The following is a 19,801-nucleotide window of genomic DNA, read 5'->3' as shown; positions in this document are numbered from 1 at the left end:
ATGAAAAACACAGATTTTTGCCACAATTTTTCAGGACTTGTCTGTCAAACCTTGGCAGATCAGGAAACTGGAAAAGACTATTTCTTGATTAAGGCTGAGGAAGAGCTTGAAGTTCATTTTAAAGGAGAAAGGATGTTGTCGTTTTGTTTCAATTTCTACCTTAATTACTAAAGATGAGGAAAAAAAAGAGTAAAACAACCTCTTTGTCTAACCTATCAACAAAATTATAGCCAAAGTTTTACTTCTCTCTGTTCCTCCCATACCATATTTTGACCTTTTTGAGTGAAGAAAATGATTTTTATTTTTATTTTTTGGAAAGCAACCCATGATTTTAATTAAGAATTAAATACTTTGTTCTAAAAATGAAAGGAAAATAAAGTTTCAGTTATATTAAGTGGAGTTGTTGATGTAACAGTTTGGTTCTTGATCATCTGAACTCATGATGACCACTAGTATCTGTCTGTGAAAACAATGTTACTAAAATGACTTAGATTCTTTTGGTCACTTACTCAGAGTACTTCCAGTGAGAATAGCACTTAATAGTGGACAAGAAACAGTTCACGAGGACAGTGCCTAGTATTTTAAAATTTATATGCCATTTCTTGACTGGTATAAGAGGTATGATAAGTGTGCTGTCTCTCTGTGTGCTGACAGAGCAATGTCTTACATAACAGAAGTGCATGCCTTTTTAGCAGGCAGAATTTGAGTCCTATGTGCTAATCTTTTACCAGTGGTCATATAGCTCAACCTTTTGGAATGGTGCCTCTATTTTACTGTATAGCTGTTGGTGATGCAGGGCTTAGAGAATGTTCTTGGAAAAAATAGTCTTGTTGCTAACTTTGTCTCCCAGTTAGTTGCCAAGCCACTGATAATGACTCTGCTCTGGGTTAATCTGTGCTAACAAAGTTAGAGGTATTGAACAACACAGTGGCTTTCCAAAGCCTACTTGGATTCTTTACCTGCTTTCTTTCCAGTACAGTTACTGCTCTGCAAATAGTCTGTGGAAAATTTCATGTGTGGGGGCATAGAAATGGCAGTGGAGCCTACAGAAAGTAGTATTTTTCTTCTGTAGAAGGCAAGTACATACGCTGTTGACCTAGCATAAAAGGTCTTGGGAAGCATTTCTATTATCTTTCACTGACTTGGATAGCTTTGTATATGAGTATTTTTTGAAGACAAATTGCTTTGGCCAGCCTAAGCATGGAATATTTCCATCTTTCTTTGATCTGTTTTTCTGCACTGTTGGGTTGGCGTTAGAGCAAATGTAGAGAGCTGCTGCCAGGGTGGAGTACTTGAGCAGAATGCGACCAGAGTGGAAACTTTCCCCTAGCCAAAACAATTTCTCACCAGTTTCCTCAAAGTTGTGAGAATGTACCAGAAGGATACATCATGACAACTCATATGGATTAACACCAAATGCATATGTGTAAGTGCAATTATTGCTGTGAAAGAAAGATAAGATATGATTTGGGTAATTCAATTATGTCAGTCTCTACTCTATTTTCAAAATTGACTGGTATTTGTAGGGTCCCGATGAATACAGCTCAAAGTATGCCATTTTCAGAGGTACCATCTCTCCTTTCAAAACTAGATCTATTTAATGGTGGTGTGCAGCCAAATAATTCCTCTCCATTCTGCTAAATTATATTTCATTGTGGCAGTTTGAAGTCATACCCAAAAGCTGCAGCAGTTTAGAAAAATTAGCCAGCAGCCTGTCTGAGCTTAAATCTCAAGCCTAACCTTTTTATATGCAGTGATAAATCACTTGTTAACTTTCTACACAAAAGGTGTTTGTTGATGCAATTGAGAACATTATAGAGATGTTTGTAATTATATAAGGATAAAGTAGAGCTTCTTTTATGAAGAAATTATTTTTAGTGCTATTTAACTTAGGGAATTTTGAAAAGTGTGCATTAGTTATTTTTGCTCTGCACCTTAACACTGCACAAATTGTGCTTGTTTCTCTCGAAAAGAGAGTGAAGTGAGAAATATCTAGCTTTCTTTTATGTTGAGGAAGCAAAATGTATCAAGTAGATTACAGATTTAGGTAAAGATGTCTGGATTTTATCTGAATTAAAATATTTTCAGGGACAAGCTTTCCAAGGTCTTTCACCTAATCATGTACTAAACCACATTCTTCTATTCAGTAAAAATACCTATGCTTCACGTTTTAAACTAAACTTAATTGTTTAGTTTAAAATATTAAGTCTTAGAGCTCAAAAACCAAGTAATTCATTTTCTAGTGCCAAGTACATAAAATGCCCTCCTCTTCCTTATCCTTCTCCAGTTTAGGGAGGCCAGCTTAGCATTCTGCCTGTTTTTGAGTAAAGATGAAGCACAAATCTGAACTGGCATGGTTATTCCAGTTTAAGTCACAGACCGTTGCTGCTATTATTTCTTCTCAGACACAAACAATTGTCCATTCAACTTCAAACTACAGGCTACAAGTTCTTGATGGTTAACCATTTACTATGAGTAAAAACTGCCTTATTTCTCCTTTTCTCTATGGGCTACCTCACCTGTGACAGCTGAGACAACTGCACTATCTGCTATCCATTCTCTGTGGAAAAACTTGGAGTTTTCCTATGCTCTCTTTTACTATGAAAACTGAATATATATTTTTTTTTTATTCCTAATGTTAAGGATGCACCTCATCTGGTTTCTCTTTGCTTAAATAAATTCACAGGCACATGTTCCTCAGATCAGCCAGAGATCAGTGTGCCTAAAGAAACATTTTTTTTTTCCTTGTTAGAGTAGGTGGGGGTACCTATGCACACTTGAGCATATCTTGGCAAATTCCAAGAAAAAGGTGAATGATAGAGTAACACCTTCTTTTTCTGAAGATTTCCCCCACTGTAAAGAAAGCTAGATTTATTTCATTTTATTAAAAATTATAGGCTAATATGGAATGGGAGTCAACATGTAAGCAAGGGATATGTCTATGATAACTGAAAATTTTTGCCCAAGCTAAGCCAACTTTGTTAAAATGTCTCTGTGCCTTAAGTCTCAGGCTTAGAGAAAAACACTTTCAGGTTTTTACCTTATGATTGACACTGTTGTGAATATACAGGGAAAAAAATTCAGACTCTCAAGATGTGCAAAGTTCCCTGAGTCTTATGTATCCGAAAGCTACTCAGCTCCAAACTTCTAGATTAAAGTTCTAGCGCAGCAGCTGGATGCACATCAGCAAGTCTTTGCACTAGTAACAAATTCTCATGGAAGCTGGTGATTCTGATGAATCAGGCTTGCTGATGTGATCATAGTTGCTGGACTGGGGCCTGTGTCCTCCTTCAGAGAAGAATAAAACAACCCCCTACTGTCTCAACTCTTTCTCTGAGAGCTGTTTAATGTAGAAAAAAATGACTCCACAAAGCTAGCCTGTTGTGAAATAATGAGTTGCTGTCTCCAGTTTGTAATTCCTAGGTTCAGGCTGATGCAGCTGAACATTTTAGGGTAGACTTACCACTTCTCTGGAGCAGATGTATATTACAGAAAAATTGGGAATTTCAAGATATATCTCACCAATTTACTATATATAACACATGGGAGAAACTAAGCATTTAACAATAAGGAAAGGGAAGAAAGACAGAGCATTGCTGATCAGCCTACAAGACTTATAAAAGCGATATCACCTTATTAGAAACTTTTAGGACATAAAACTCATAAATTTTTAAATATATCTTGAAGAAGCTATACATTATAAATAGTAACAGTAGGTTAAACATATTAAAGGGATTAAGTAAATCTGTTGATTTGTTAATGGCAGAACACAAAATCTGTAACAAAGTGATAAATGTTCTTCAAAGTATACAAATAAAATGTTAACATTGCATTTTCTGGCATTACTAATGAATTAAACAGGTAAGCAAGAGAGGTCAAAAAAGGACAAGAGGATTGAATGAAGTGTCCATATTCAGTAGATGGGATAAAGACGGGCCCCTCACTACAAGAAGGACATGGAGGTGCTTGAGCGGGTCCAGAGAAGGGCAATGAAGCTGGTGAGGGGCCTGGAGAACAAGTCCTACGAGGAGCGGCTGAGGCAGCTGGGCTTGTTCAGCCTGGAGAAGAGGAGGCTCAGGGGCGACCTTATCGCTCTCTACAGATACCTTAAAGGAGGCTGTAGGGAGGTGGGGTTTGGCCTGTTCTCCCACGTGCCCGGTGACAGGACGAGGGGGAATGGGCTTAAGTTGCGCCAGGGGAGTTTTAGGTTAGATGTTAGGAAGAACTTCTTTACTGAAAGGGTTGTGAGGCATTGGAACAGGCTGCCCAGGGAGGTGGTGGAGTCACCATCCCTGGAAGTCTTTAAAAGACGTTTAGATGTAGAGCTTAGGAATATGGTTTAGTGGGGACTGTTAGCGTTAGGTTAGAGGTTGGACTCGATGATCTTGAGGTCTCTTCCAACCTAGAAATTCTGTGATTAAATCTACTGTCATCAACTATAATTGATACAGGATTCCTCACTCCTTTACAGCATATGGAAAACAAATCTTTCATTGTCATCAACATCCATTTACACTACAAATGGTGGGAATGTACAGATAATTGGAAAATCAGTCTTCAAATTCTGAACATTTGAAAGCGGAAAAAATAATTGATTCTAAGTACACAGTGCACATACAGAGGAGGATTAGCTAAATCAACTTTATACTGAAAATATGTAAATGCCTATAGAGCATATTGTTTGGGCTAAGAGTATATTTTCTCCTATATTTTCATGAGAAATCTATTGCACTCACTCCATCATAAATTTTCCACCGTTGTTTATAGACAATTCAAGAATTTGAAGCCAAGACTGGGTGCTGCAAAATTTTAGATAAAAGCTCTGGGGAAAGAGGACAATATGCAGACCATCTCACAGTTTCATATTCCCACAGAGAAAAACATCTTTAAGAAAACTGGATGCATAATGAAAAAGCAGAGAAGTGTTTTCTCATTATTTTCCTCTCCTAAATCTCAGGCTCATGCCCTCCTCCTTGGTTTCTGAAGACACAGCTGTTTACTTGTCAATCATGAGCAATGCTTCCCATCCTGGAAAACCTTTTTCCCACCTTTTAAAATAGTTTTTGGAGTTGGAGCATGGTAGTTATTTAGACTAGAAGAAATAGGGTCTAAGCAAAGGTCATCTTATCCTGACTGGAGAGTTGAGGATGGACTACGAGCCTGAGTATGCAGTAGAAAAATACTAATCAAGCTTTTTTTTTTTTTATGATGATGATGATTATTTTTTTTTTATGTGTCACATTTCAGGCTATCAGTCTTAGAATAGCAAAATCCCTAAGCAAGAAACTTTAAACAGGAATGAAACTATTGTTTGAAGTCAGGCACTGTTGTTTGGAACCTCTTTTAGCCAACGTAGCACCTGTCAAGACCTGGACACCTGATTGTGTGTTTTCAGAAATGTGTGATATGATAGTTGCTGTCACCTCCTGTGATGCAGAGAAGGTCTGGCACTAGCCCCAGGGTGTTTTGTTTGAAGACTGGGACTGCTCTGGGACTGCTCCTAGCAGTGCTGTCATCTCCATCTCTGCCAGCATCTGATCTGCTCGTGGGGACTGTAACATGGAACAGACCAGCCAAAGTGTGCCCTTGGCAGCTTATTTGCCTAGGAAGGAGTGAGATGAGCCAAGATCTTCCCCTGACCTCCTGGGCTTGTTCTTTTGGAGCTACCTCACCAGGGCAAGAGTTGCAACAAAAAGAGAGGGATCCTGCTAGCCCTTAGCTGAAGTGTAACCAGACCTGAGTTTAGCTGAAGCCACTGGCTGCTGCTTGTACAGGACATTGATACCATCCTCCATCAGTCGGGGTTGAGTTTAAGGTAAAGGTTTTGGAGATAGGGAACTGCAGAGCAAAATTGGTTGCCGATTACCAGAAGGGCAGTGGTGTGAGGGGGCAAATGGAGGAGAAATCATTCTGAATATGGTAAATGGCAAACAGTTAGGTGTATTTTCTGTGAGGTCATGATATAGAGCATTACTTTTTTTGCTGAATTTTCTAGAAGCCTGAAGGGGCAGATTATACAGGTGCTCTGGTAATGGTGAGTGATTAATTTGTAGAAAACTGATTCCTGCACAGGGAGTTTGGAAGGCTTAAGATCTGAATAGGTAGGTTTTTGCAGCACCCTACTAAATCTGTGTGGATGTGACTTATATTGTTACTCACATAGATGATCCTCCTCCACCCCCCAATTAATTTAGAAATGACTAATTGTTTCTAGGAGGTCCCCAGACAAAGATAGGATTAGGGCTGTCTCTGCAATGGCCGTCTGAGGTGATAGGAGGATAAAAGTTTTATCGTTGAGTCTTTCAAGGCCATTAACTCAATAAAAGATGTCTGTTCTTATGCCTCATCATTAATTCTAGGTCAACGAATGGTTGCTACAGTGTTGCTAATACCAAGGTTGGCACTAGGACTAAGATTAAGGCACTGGACTGGAGATCAGAGAAGACTTTGTTGCTGTTAGACCCAGCAAGGCCTGTTATAACATAAGTTGTTGCTAGATGAAGTAATTCATTCTTGTAAGCACTGGGATGAGCATGGACTGCTGTGGTATCTATACAGTTATGTTTAGTTTAGGATTATGTTCATGTTTAGCAGATGAGAAAAGCCAAAGTGGAAGAGAGGAGTTCACTTCTTGATTATGCAGGGCAAGAAGAGTTTGGATGAGGAACGGTGAAGATGAGACAAATGGTTTATAACTAGCCATAGAGTACTGTATGTATCGCTGAGGATATGTTTAATTCCAGTGTTGGGTTTCTGGATTATGGCTGAAAAGCCTGGGGAAATTTATTCCTAAATACCACAAGACCCACATGGCTAGATGAAGGCAGTCCCAGACAGGGTTAATGCTGTGGGAAAGGCCATTTCAGTTGGTTAGTGCCTTGGCTAGTACTGAAAACAGTAACATTTGAAGCAGAGTATGCTCAAGGCGTGTTAGTGGCAGAGATGAAATTGAGATTCCCAATCCTAAGGGAATTGGGACAAGTGTGTCTGAGACACAGCAGAAGGAGGCAGAGGAGGACGGTGGTAGGGCATGGAGAAAAATGTGGTGAGAGTTTCATTTGCTACTCTGGCTGTTGCATGGAAAGCAGGAGAGAGGACAGGGACCCCCTGCCCATTTGAAACTCCTGGGGCTCCAGCACTGCCAGACTTTGAAGATGAGCATGTAAACTGCAGTGCTGGCTTCATGTATGCCTGTACCTGATGATGCTCTGAGAACTAAGATTTATTGATGGATGCAGCAGAACCCTTAGAATTTCTGCTGACAAAACCCACTGGCATATGGGTGCTTTTGCAGGGGGAAGATGCCACTGCACTCTGGTTGAGGCAGCACTTAAGGCAAGCATTACGGTTGAGGAGCTTGGCAACAGGGTTTGACTAATTATGCTTATTGTTTCCTCTGAAGACATTTGTGTGGCAGGTTAAGGAAAAGGTTGATGATAAAATAGAGCAGCTGGCTCCAGCTACACAGGAAGGACTGGGAGGAGGATTGGTACGAGCAGGGGCAAGCGCTGGATGCTGCTGGTAAAAGTAGAGCTTTCAAGGGAGGCTGACAGAAGTGGGAGAGAAAAAATGAGTGGAAGAAGGAGCATTGAGGGTGAAAAATGGGAGGGAACAGACAAAAGCAAGATGCAATTTCCTAAGACTTCTATTTTCATCCCTGTCCTCCTTCCTGTCGTTAGGGTGCACCCTGATTCATAGCCTGTCCTCTCAAAAACCAAGCACAGTGCAAACTACATCTTTCTGTGTTGTTTACAGTAAATGCTTTGATGGCTCTTTAGAGGACCTGGTCATTTTCAGCATCCTGAGAATACTGCACCCTCTTTTTCTCTATTGCTTTTTAGCAGAAGACAAAACACAGAAGACCCACTTTTTTTTTTTTTTTTTTTTAAGGGTGGTTTTGTTCTGAGCAGTTTAAGTAAATACTATTGTGTCGTGAATATCAGTCCTCTTCATTTACCAGAACAAGAATAGTGTGTTAAAGAAGTACCTAAGTGTTAAAAAAAAATTATCCAGACAGTATAGTTGATAAAGAAAATGTGTAAAGGGCTATTAAATATATATGTGTATCTATATATATATATTTGAATATAGCTGAAGGAACGAAACACCAAGTGTAGCCAGCTGTTAATATAAACACAGTTGCTTCTGGAATGAATAAAAGAAGCAGCAAGGTACTGACTGTGAAGCTGACATGATACTGCAACTTGAAAACTAATTCAGGAAAGAACAGAATTTAAATAACATTTGGATGCAACAGCAGGAAACAGAAGGAACAGGTGTTTAACAAGATTTTTTTTTTCAACTGTTTAACCTCTTTGTTAATGCCAAAACCCAAGCTCTGTCAGACTCTGGCTTTATGTAGTTTCTGTAGTTGTTCTTTTGGCTGTTTCATGCCTCAGAGCATTTCTTCTGCTGTGCATTTGTCTCTAGGGAGCTGGGCCTGTATCTCTAAGTACTTTTGATCTCCATTGTATGTGTCACTTTCTCTTCAGGAGTAAGTAGGATTACATGGCTGTGAATAAGGCCTGGCATTTGTTACTTTGCTCTGCTGGTTCACTGGAGCATCCGCAGGAGAGATTTTTAGATCTCCTTGCAAAACTGGATGAAATTTTTTGCCTAAGACCTAGAAACCAGGGAAGGCTTTTCTCTGTGATCATTGTAAAATATAAAAACATAAATAAGTGTTTTGTGGTGTTTCAGGTACTGGTGTAGTCGTCAGGGATATCTCTTAGTAAAATAGGTCTCACTGCTGACAGCCTGCTGAGTGACTCAGAGTGCATAATACTGAAGTGGCTTTACATCTTGGAAGAAGCTTCTGGTTTAAGCTACCTTTTAGCAAAGAGTTCTTTCTCTCTAGCCTTTTATGCCAACTTCACACTGTTGCTTGGGCTCAGGAAGTCAAAAAACAACAACAACAAAAACAGGCATGCACAAAACCAAAACAACCTCCTTCCTCCTCCCGTCCCCCCAACTCTATAGTGACATCTGTTTTAAAGAGGTGCCTTTTAATGATATGAGCGTTTACTTCTATCATGACTTTAAGAAGTTCCTTCTTGAATTTCTGTGAAGGGTTCAGGGTCTGATGAGAACAAATTATATACTGTTATATCTGTAAAAGCATTGGACAATGGAGTACATACTTGATGTCAGATTTTGCCTGTGTGAACCTCCCACTCCCTTAAGTGCACCCCATTAGACCTCTGCCTGGCAGGGACTTTTGCATATGTATCTCTAACTCTTTAGACCTGTTCTCACAGAAACTTTTCCCATTAGCTGCTGCTTTTTGTTCTTATTATTCCCTCCACTTCTTTTCCTCATTGCTTTCTCACCCAGTGTGCAGTCCAACCTGCTGACTGATGTTCCTATTCCAACAAATTAGTGTTTTTGATGCTAGAATCTTTTTCATTCCCTTTCCTTGTTTTTATTTTTTTCACAATTAGATTTTTTTTCCCTGCACATGCTGTTCAACTCTCCTTGATTATCTCACTGTTCTCTGAATAAACAGATTCATCTTCTCACTCCATTCCAATATACGTGTATACAAGAACTGATTATCTCCTGCACCTTGCTCTCCCTGACCAGCCTTTCTATCCAGGGCAGGGTTAGATTTGCTGTCAGGTCACTGAGTGCATCAGCACATTCTGCGACCTCTCTTTTTAAGCAGTTTTGCTGCCTGGGCCAAGAGCTATGACATTTGTTATCAGCTTATGGTATATTTTTAATTGGGTATTACTTGCTGGATGTTAGCTCCAAGGCTGCTGGTGACTTGAGTTTCCCTAATGGGAATCCCATTTTTTATTTATTTATTTTTTTTTCCTGGTGATAATGCACCAAAGACACGCTTGATTGTGCAGGTTCCAAGCAGATCTCCAGGATGTGGCTGTTTAAAGGGGAAAGCACAACTCAAAACTCAGATCTGAAGGGTCCATCACTGGATATGCTTAGCTCACAACTTCCCTCTTAGTCTTCAGCTTGAAGACATTTTGTGGTCTGAAGTTCAAAGTGATCAGCAACATATGATAAAAGATGATCTCTTAGGTAACATGATCCAAATAATTGCAGCACTTCTCTTAAAACCAGTGTTTTGGACTTCATTGTTAAAGTCTTTAGTCTTTAGGTTGAGTGTATGAGTCCATGTAAGCATTGGGCTTTATAGCAGCACAGTCTGGAGACATGAAAGTGGGCAGTGAAGCTGTCACCACCAACAAAATATTAAAAAGCAGTATTTTAAAATTTCTTCCTCACAGACCTCATCCTGCTCTCAGACAGCATGAAAACATGTACTGTTCAGTATTTAACGACATCTGCTGTCCTTGGGGCATGGCTGCTTTTGTGTGTAAAGTACACACAACGTCCAGCTCCATTGAAAAAGAACACAAGTGTGGTGCATTGAATGGGCCCTTTTGTTACTTCTGTCCCATTTGCCAGTTTACAAGAGACTATGTGTGGATCCTGATACCTTTCTATCTGGTAGGACGGTTTTGAGGAGTTCAGACATGACAGTGGTTCAACCCATTAAGCAGATGCTTTGTAGAACTGATGTCACACCATTTCTCACTCTAGAGAGTTGCTTTCTGTTTTTTTTTTTTTTTTTTTTTTTTTGGTATATGGTTGCCTCTAAAAATACTGTTCTATGAGGGAAAATAATTTCTGTTGTTACAGGAGCTAGTATTTATGACAAAACAATGTAAAGCAGCCCTATGTAAATGATGAAATAAGCCATTTTCTTCTGTTGTGATTTGTTTGTATCTGTCTGTATATTGTTTTCCTTGATAACTTGATTTTTAACTCCCACACCTGCAAGTTACACCATATGTTTTAAACCATTTTGGAAGTAATGAATGGCTAGAAGATCACACTTTTAATGAAAAGCCATTATTAGATGAGCGTTATAGAAGGTTTTTTTTTTTTTTTGTCTGTTTGTTGTGTTTTTTTTTTTTTTGTTTTTTTTTTTTTTTTTTTTTTTTTTTTTTATTTTTTTTATCTCTACAGTTTCCTTTCAGTCAGTATACTAAATATTCTCTTATGCAGAATTCACTGCATATTTATACAGAAGGGTTATTTCACTTGTGGTCTGGTCCTATTTGGACAAGGAATCCGCCTGCATATATTCCCCAATGTTTCCCTTTCTCTTTCAGTGTGGATTGCAAGTACACAAAATTAAAAGCAGACGTTTTAGATCTCAGTAAACATAACCAGAGGATAAATTCATCTTAAAAGCTGGCTAGGACACTAAAGTCACAATTCACATATTATTTTTGTCAGCAGCATGTTCAAACTACCAAGGCTCTTCAAAATCACAGCTGTGATATCTACAATAAATGAACTACAGGAAAGCTGCAGTTAGGTCATACTGCCTTGTCACTGCAGATGAAACAAATGATAATAGCATTACTGCATACTGTTTCTGCAGCGTGTTTTGTTCGCTGAAAACAATTGTAATGATTAATGATGTCATAATAATGTATGCTGAATGCTTTTTTTCCTGTTCTGGGTGATTGGCTTAGGTAAGGAGTATGATGGAGTAGACCAAGCTCAGCTGGAACAGTTTGGTCCCTGTTTTGTGGAGGGCAAGTACAGAGACAGGTGATGGAATTGGCTGGGAGGGGAGGATGGGAAATTGGCTAGGACCAGGTGGTTTTGGCGGGCTAGATGGGGAAGGGGAAGTTCGCTGAATGAACCAGCTGGAAAAGCTAAGGCCAGTATGCTGCTTTTTGGTGGGGAGGAAGAAATGCTCCAGGATATCTATGTACAATTATATATGTCTTTATGAGTGGGAAGAGGCAAGTCTCCAGAGTTACACATTGTCAGTCATTGCTGCTGGTCAAGTGGAGGTGTTAAAATTAGACTGCTGGCTGGAAGACTATTAGGAAGCCAGTTTAGGTATTTTACCGTGTTTTAGCAATTTAATTCTTAGAGTAACTCTTATGGGGCTTGCTGCCAATTATTTCAAACAGCTTGAAAAATGCTTCTGCCTAGGGTAAATACAATCAACATGAGAAAAATTTAAACTGTTGCTTCAGAGCACTTGCATAAACATACGTTCCACATCTACAATTACGTGTTTTACAGAATGAAATTTATTTTAAGTGCTATTAATGGTTTGGAAGGCTTGTACTAGCCTCCTGCATGCACAGGCTATTTGACCACAAGTGTCTGATTCAGAAGGTCTGCAAAACATCTACTTTGCGTGTTTGCAAGCAGTCCAGGAATAAATTGTTTGATAATGCTGTTACAAACCTAGGCCATATGTGATAAGTAACAGAAGCCAAGAACAAATAAGAGTATTGTGTGTGCTAAGTGATTGCAATAGTAGGTAACTTGATGAGCAAAATGCACAGAAGTCATAAAATTATGCCTCATGCTAAAGGTAAGAGACTGTTTTTATGTTGGGTCACCTTTTGCTTTTTTATTTGGGCTGAAGTGTTTTTTTTTAGCTTGAAGGATGCGTAGATTCCTGCCCTAGCCCTGGGAGCTGTGTTGGTAGGTAAGCTGGCTCATGCTACTTGCAGTCTGTCTCTAGCTGCAGCCAGTTGATGGGACCAACTTTGGGACCAAAAAAGCTGAATTCTGAAAGGCACTGCAGACTTAATCTCAGGATTCAGAGGAAGGAGAAGGGAAAACTCAGAAAAGATGTGTCATAGGTAAAAAGAACTCCTCTCTTACTCTTGGCAGGTAACCAAAGAAATACCAATGCTGAGGCTTAATGCAGTATTAGTGTCATGCATGTGAATTTTGTTGGCTGTAATATTGCACCATTCAAGGATCTGTAGCATAATTTACTGTCTGCAGAAATTCTTAGGTGTATAAATCCCTATATAATGTGAATGAACTCTGTTTTAAAACAGTGTGAGTTCCTTGTCCCAGCTGTCTTGTCTGGAAGGCTGATCCAGATTTTCATGTAGACAAGCATAAAGTTAAGGTTTTTTTCTTCCAACTTCCAATTTTGGTTGATTCATACAATACTGTAAAATGTACAAAAGACAAAACAAGTACAAATTTGAATATATAAAAATAGTACAGAATAAGATGAATTGTGCTAATGAATTGTGATAATTGATCAGTAGTGTTCATTTTAAGTAGGCGCTCATGAAAAAACAAGACACTTGTTAAAAAAATCACTCCAAGTTGCCATTACTAGTGTATGATCTCTCAATTTTACTGCACATTCATAGGTAAGATATTTCTGATGTCCTGTCTATAACTAGCATATTAATTTTTAGATAATCCTTTATTTGGGAGGAACAAGGAGCTAGATTTACGAATGACACAGTCAAGACACAGCTGTCATTTAACTGCAGAAACTTGAAATTGTTCCCAAATAGTGCTTAAAATAGATTCATAATCAAACAAAAGCAACTATTGTGTTCCTGTGAGACTGACAAATTATAAAAGTTTACAAACCATACCTCCCTCAAGTCTGCATCTGATAAGATTGCAGAGACTAAACACAAAAGTTTACCCAAGGAATATCGAACTACAAGGGATTCTGATGGGGTGTGGGGGGAGCAGGGAAGGTGATGGTCTATCCTTTGTGAGATGCACAAAATGAAAGCAGCCCAATTCTACACCAGAAGGTATATAATTTAAAACTACTTCAGAAGAGGATTGTTATATCTGATGTAAGTCTCTGTAGAAGAGCCTTGCCAAAGAAAGAAGAGGTTCAAACAGAATTGAAACATGTAGAGATGTGAGCTCTAATCGTAATTGTTTGCTCCTTCAGAACCTTTATAGTGAAAGACACTAAAGGTATTCTGAACTCTCACCCATGTGATTCCTGAAGACAATGGTTGCAAAGACTTTTGATTAAAACTAGCACTAACTAAACAACATCATTGCTGCCCCTGGGACGGACATGTAGATGCATTGATGGTAGGAGGAGGTGCACAGGGAATGGTACTAGGCAAACAGAGCCTTGTAAGGAAAAGTTCATCTGAAAATCAAATAATTTTACCTAAGCATTATGGATTTAAATTCACAGAAAGCTAGAGAATAACTTGTTGCATACAAAATAGATATTTGAAGTACTGGAATGAAATGTTTGCACTGAAAAGAGGTAGTGCAGGAATTTCTTGCAGGATTTTTTGAAGGAGTAATGTAAATAAAGACTATTTGCTCATTAGCATGGAAGCTAAGCAATGAAGAGATGGGATCCAGAAAATATCAAATGTCAGAAACCTCTTATATAAAAGTCATCAAAACAGCAATATTATCTTCTTCCAGTATGTCATATGGGCATCTTGGTTGATGAACAGCTAATTAACCTCATAGGCTAGAAGCTTAAAAACAAACAAACAAAAACACAAAGCAGCCTGGATGAGCAATCTTTACACCTGGAAGAGAATACATTGTGCAATTAAAAGTTTGTTCAGATCCATGCACAGCCAGGCATCCTTTATGCTTGATGTAGTGTTCCATTCTCATATTATCCTTCCACTAAATGAATTAAATTAAATTAAGTTTTAATTCTGATTGTTTTTCAAAGCTTTTTTTTTTTTTTTATGATAACTCTTTTGCGAATCACCTGCAATGATCTGTATACCGTATTCAGTGTCCAAGGCAAACTCAATCTGCAACCAAGAATATTCTTTACTGTAAAGGGTCCTTTTATTTTGTTAACTTATTGCAGCCTTTCAAGTTGGATGGAAATATAGGAGGACCACGATTTTAAAACTATTTTAATCCACCCATTTAAAAGTAGTAGTTTCTACTTCTAATGATATTAAATTCACCAATATGATGTGAGAAATTCCAGGGAAGAGATTAATTTTGTTAAATGTAGATGTATGCAATGCTAATCTATATTAAATATATATATTTTTATCTTCCATTCATATTCAGTAGCCCTTCTAGGGTGCAGTGTTTTGTATCTGAAAGTTAAACTTTTAAGAGGTCAGAGGAATTACACTGTCTTTCTTTTAATTGGCTATAATGAGAATGTAGGATGCCCTGCTCAGACGTAAATATCTAAGTTACCTATGAAAATCTTGCTGAAAACAATGGCACTAATTGATACAACTTCATAAAAACAAATATTTGGCGGGCTCTAAAGTGGATCAGCAGTATCACTTGGAAAATCTCACCTACTAAAACTAGTTTTGTGTGTGCGCATCCTCAGTAAGAATGTGGGAATGGGACAATTCCTTTATAAAGTACTTAAATCCAGAACCCACCGAGCAGTGATGTTGCTAGGTGACTCGTTATTGGCATGGACATTGACTGAAGCCTACTGCAGGAGTTGAATATCTGAGATTCTCTTTTGGGGTTGGGTAGACCTTCACAGCTCAGACCAAAGAGAACAGACCTGTGCACAGCAGCAACTCTTTATGATAACCAAGAGCCATTAGAATTGAAGTCTTTTATGGGCTCTTTATTTGTTCCACGAGTCTTCAGTTCCTGAGTATCACTGTAGTTACCAGAGTCCTGGAAGACATGTCCCTTGATGACGTGTCTTTCTTGAAGGTATATGTTAAACTAAAATACAAAATCTACATTACTTAGTTAGGCTATGTCTCAAGTGGGAACTTTATGACGAGGATGTAGTCTGTTCCTGAGCTATACACACTACTCAGCTCTGTGCCAAATATGAAACTGCTATGGTTTGACTAGTATTTTATCATCTTGGAAATTTAATTTTCAAATGAGAACAAGAGTACTTAAACCCAGATCTCTGAGGGCTTTTCATCTTTCTGTTCCCTATTCCCCCTTTTCCCTGTTCATCTATTGAAGAGTGAAAAAGGGACCAAAATAGTAGAAGTTATTAGGATATTAATCCAGCATGTTAGCATTACTACCATTTAGCAGTTGAAACAATTATTATTGCAAAAGACTATGTAGTCTGGTTTGATGTGCCAAGGTCTTAAAATTAGAGCTGTTGTACTTGGAAAATAAAGCAAAAGAATTATTCATCTTAAATTCCTCCTGCTGGTATACTGCAGTTTCTGACTCCACGTCCTTCCAGGGTGGTAGAGACTACTTCTCTAAGCACAATGTTAACACAAAACCTAAAATCCCATGACCACTTTTGGTTGCAGGTTTGAAATGTTAGCCCCGCTTTTGTTTCTCTTTGTATTGAAGACTAGGGCAAACACTCTAAATTACAATTAGAGGAGACATAGTTGAAACAGCGCCGCACTCCACCTCTGATAAACCAGAGGTGAAAAAACATAAAGATATTGCTTTCCCCTTGCAAGAAAATTGTAATTAGTGTTTCCAGCTCATAACAGTAGTAGTAGTGCACAGGCTAAATTATTTAACAACTAATACATGTAAAATAATGAGTATGTCCAAACTGCCTGATACAGATAAAAAGTTACACCAAGTTCTTGCTTGGTTTTCTCAGACTTGTATCTAAAAGGCCTGTTGTTGTGAAATTTGTGTAGGCGTTGTGGTGTATTTAAAACTCCAAGGGAAATTTGAAGATCCTGTCCTATAAGTGTGTTGAAGTTCATGATTTAATGCAATGCCATGAGAGAAATGTAAGCTACTGGTGCTCATCAAAGTGAAAAGTTTAGGTCTTTATTTACTCATTTAGATACACTATTAATGTGTTATGTGGATCTAACAACAAAAAAAGTGCTTTATCCTTTTCTTTGAATATGTGAGGCTCAGACAGCACTGAGAACTATATGGCAGTGGATTTAAAAACAAGATTTTTCACAGTGAAGTAAGTGGCAGCCAAACAAGCTGCCTGCTCCCTGCTGCTTCTCCTTGGTGCCTCTTCTGCAAACTAATGCTTTCACCCTCTTTCTGGGATGAGCTGGCTATAAGGATCAGTGAAAACCCTGCCACAGGGGACAGAAGAGTTCAGTATTTTCATGTGGTTAGACATGAGGCATGCAGCTTGCTCTGGGTATGCCCCTGTGCTTAGGGCAGTCCTAGCACCACCTCAGCAGCTACTGTGTCCTTGTGCCACCCCTCAGATTTTTAGTTGTTAAAATAATTTTATACGTAGAGAATGTTGCAGAAGGGTGGAAGAAAACTGCAAAGACCTGCAGTGGATTTGGAGAGTCTAAAGACATTTGAAAATAATTGAATCAAACCATGACCACCTCAAGGTCCCTTCCTTAAAGGTTTTGTTATTGACCATTTATCTGAGAACTAGACACAGAGATGGCACTAATCCCCCATGAATGTATACTGCAGTATAAACATTCCATTCAAATAATATATTACAATAAATAACATACAAGTTTCCCACAAAGTTTAGTCTCTCTGTACTAAAAAATGATGTATTCATTTATTAATATTTAATGTTTCTGCTGTGTAAGCTCCAGTGGTAATTTTCTGTAGGCAATTTGTCTTTTATTTACAGGCATGTATAATTGTACATGACAGCAGGAACATAAAAATATTTGCAGATAAATATTACTCAAAAATAAAATCTCCCCAATTTAAAAATATTCAAGGATGTTGAGGGATGTATTTTAAATGTTAACTAAAGAGCAGCTAAACATTTTTTAAATTGTCCCATCTGGCGCAGCTGTAAATAACAATCTGTTGGCTTTAAAGCATTTTAAATGTTAGACTATGTTAGCAAATGTTAGGATTATTTGTTATTAACTGACAATTTCATCTTAAAGCACATTCATAAAGTTCCACAGTGTTGTCAGTAGTACGTATATCATTTCCTGCAGATTGATATAGTACTGAGAGAATCTTTGTGCAAACATATTTAAAGCACTTCATCTTTATGTTTGAAGTTATTGATTTGGATAGAGTTAGAGATATTTGTCACCGTCTTTACTTTGATCCTCCTTTCTGCAAAAAGGCAATAAGCTGAAAAATTCATGCATCTGGAGAAGCAGGCAAGGCAGTTTCAGTTGCCACTGGGAGTAATCACTTAGGCACGAGAGATTGGCTGACTTCTGGATGCGAGTGGGTAGAACATCAGTGTCTTGCAGACATTACACATCACCTAGCGGTCTTTCATCAAAGGAGAATTTACGTTTACAGGTGTTTCCTTTCTTCTAGACAACTGGTGTGTAATATGATTATAATAATTATTATGAAAAGCTGATATCAGTACAATAAAAGTAGCTAATGATTACAGATACCAGTATATGTTACTCCATATGAAAAAAGAATGAGGGGTGATCAGTCCGCTCTTGTTGATAAACACTTGAATATTGGTATGAGACAGGCAGAGATTCCCAACCTGTTTAAAATCAAAATCAACTTTGGCATTTGGCCCATTGGTTTGGACATAACATTCTTTACCATAAGATAATTGTTCCAAAGTTGGAAATGTAGGCGCTAAAATACGCTTTGTTTATTAAAGAATAAAACTGAATCAATGGTCTGATTTTCTCTTCCCAAGCCCTGAAAACTTTTGTCCCTGAAAATATTTTTTCACGGAGTTCAGTAAAGTGAATGTGCTACAAGTATACAGCAAAGGGCAGAGTGAAATACAAGTGAAAGACAGCACCACTAAGTCCTAGGTACTTCAAAAGTTGTGCTGAAAAGAGACTTTCCTCTAACATCTACTACTCCAATGTAAAATTGCTGCCTACTTGTTATGTTATTTATGTGTATTCAAAGTTATAGTAACTAACTTTTAAAGGTGGTGTTTTAACCGCTTGCTTTGGTGTGCAAGCTCAACAGAGGAGATGTGTTGATGGTGAACCAGATCCAATACTTTCTTGTTTATCTTAAAAAAAAAAAAAAAAAAAAATGCTGACAGGAAACAAAATGCCTAAGCGTCAGTGAATCAATTTGGCCAGAGGATTCTTCGTTAACAGTAATTATGCATGAGAAGAACTTTGCTTGATTGTCAGCTTGAGTTTGTAGAGCTGGCAGATTGCAGAAAACAAAATAAGTTTAACTTGCAAATAATGTATACTTGACATGGGAATAACTGACAGACAAGAATTTATAAAGTTCCTGCCTGCTGCTTTTATGGCCACTTTATAGGCTGAACTGTCATTTATACGAAAGGAAAAAACACTACCATGCTCTCCTGCTGGTTTCATTGTGATTGAGCTGGTTAGAATGGGATGCTCAGGTCCAGAACCCCTTCAAAAACAATGTAGTAAAACCTGTTGACAAACAGCCTGTCCCTTCTGTGGAGCAGAAGTGCAGAAAAAAACAGCTTTAACATAAGTGGCTTAGTGTCTGTGAAGTAGCCAGATTTAAGATTTTTTTAATCAGATGAATGTAAGAATTTTCTTAAAGTTGAATCTTTTCCCCATTTGAATAACTGGTCTCACATAAGCTGGAAGAACTTCATATGGAGACTGTGAAAACAAACAAACAAAACCACCCAAACCCCTCCTGCGTGTGGGATCTAAGGATAACAACATCTTGGCATCCCTCCAGAGCCCTTCTACATTTCAGCTAGGGAAGAAGTGGAGCGGGTGCTCCTGGGCTTTGCAGAATCCCCCGCTCTCTTGTTTCTCTTTTTAACTCAGGTTTGTAGAGGTTTTTCAAATGCTACTCAGATACCTCAAACTGATCTTCTGAGGATGAGAAAAAATGCTAGCAAATTTAATTTCCAATGTGTTTTTTTTCTTTTCTTTTTTTTTTTTTTTTTTAAAGTTGTCATCAAACTGAATTGCATAACTATATATCATTTTTTGTAAAGGCAGAATGCATTAAAAGGAGTCAATAGAAAAGAGAATTGGTTTTAGGAACAAATAAATATAGGTTATTTCTTAAATGTCTTTGTTCAGTGACTGTTATATGGAGTCCAATTGAAATGTATGTTTGTTCTGCAGGTTTTTGTTTTTTTTTCTCTGTGCTTTCAAGAGTGAAGGAAGTTAGATTTGACTAAAAGGAGGAATTACAGAACTGGAATTTATGA

The 19,801-nt window shown here is 38.1% G+C and overlaps 1 protein-coding gene and 1 long non-coding RNA gene across 6 annotated transcripts in view; one reads left to right on the top strand and one right to left on the bottom strand.

The window, feature by feature from the left end:
* Positions 1-19,801, bottom strand: part of HTR1F (5-hydroxytryptamine receptor 1F) — a 116,111-nt gene that overhangs the window by 67,979 nt on the left and 28,331 nt on the right. The window lies entirely within an intron of this gene.
* LOC137860837 (uncharacterized) overlaps positions 1-19,801 on the top strand; it is a 104,590-nt gene that overhangs the window by 59,849 nt on the left and 24,940 nt on the right. Inside the window, exon 1 of one of the 4 annotated variants that reach the window (XR_011099225.1) lies at positions 11,629-11,883. The exons of 1 other annotated variant lie outside the window; for it this stretch is intronic. This is a non-coding gene — a long non-coding RNA (uncharacterized lncRNA). Of the gene's footprint in view, positions 1-11,628; positions 12,371-19,801 lie in introns of those variants that run through there. 2 more of the 4 variants (XR_011099223.1, XR_011099226.1) reach the window with 2 other exon arrangements.

This window comes from Anas acuta, chromosome 1 (assembly GCF_963932015.1).
Source record: "Anas acuta chromosome 1, bAnaAcu1.1, whole genome shotgun sequence".
Lineage (NCBI taxonomy): Eukaryota > Metazoa > Chordata > Aves > Anseriformes > Anatidae > Anas > Anas acuta.
The sequence above is the reverse complement of the archived record's forward strand: the minus strand, read 5'-3'. Positions and strand labels throughout refer to the sequence as shown.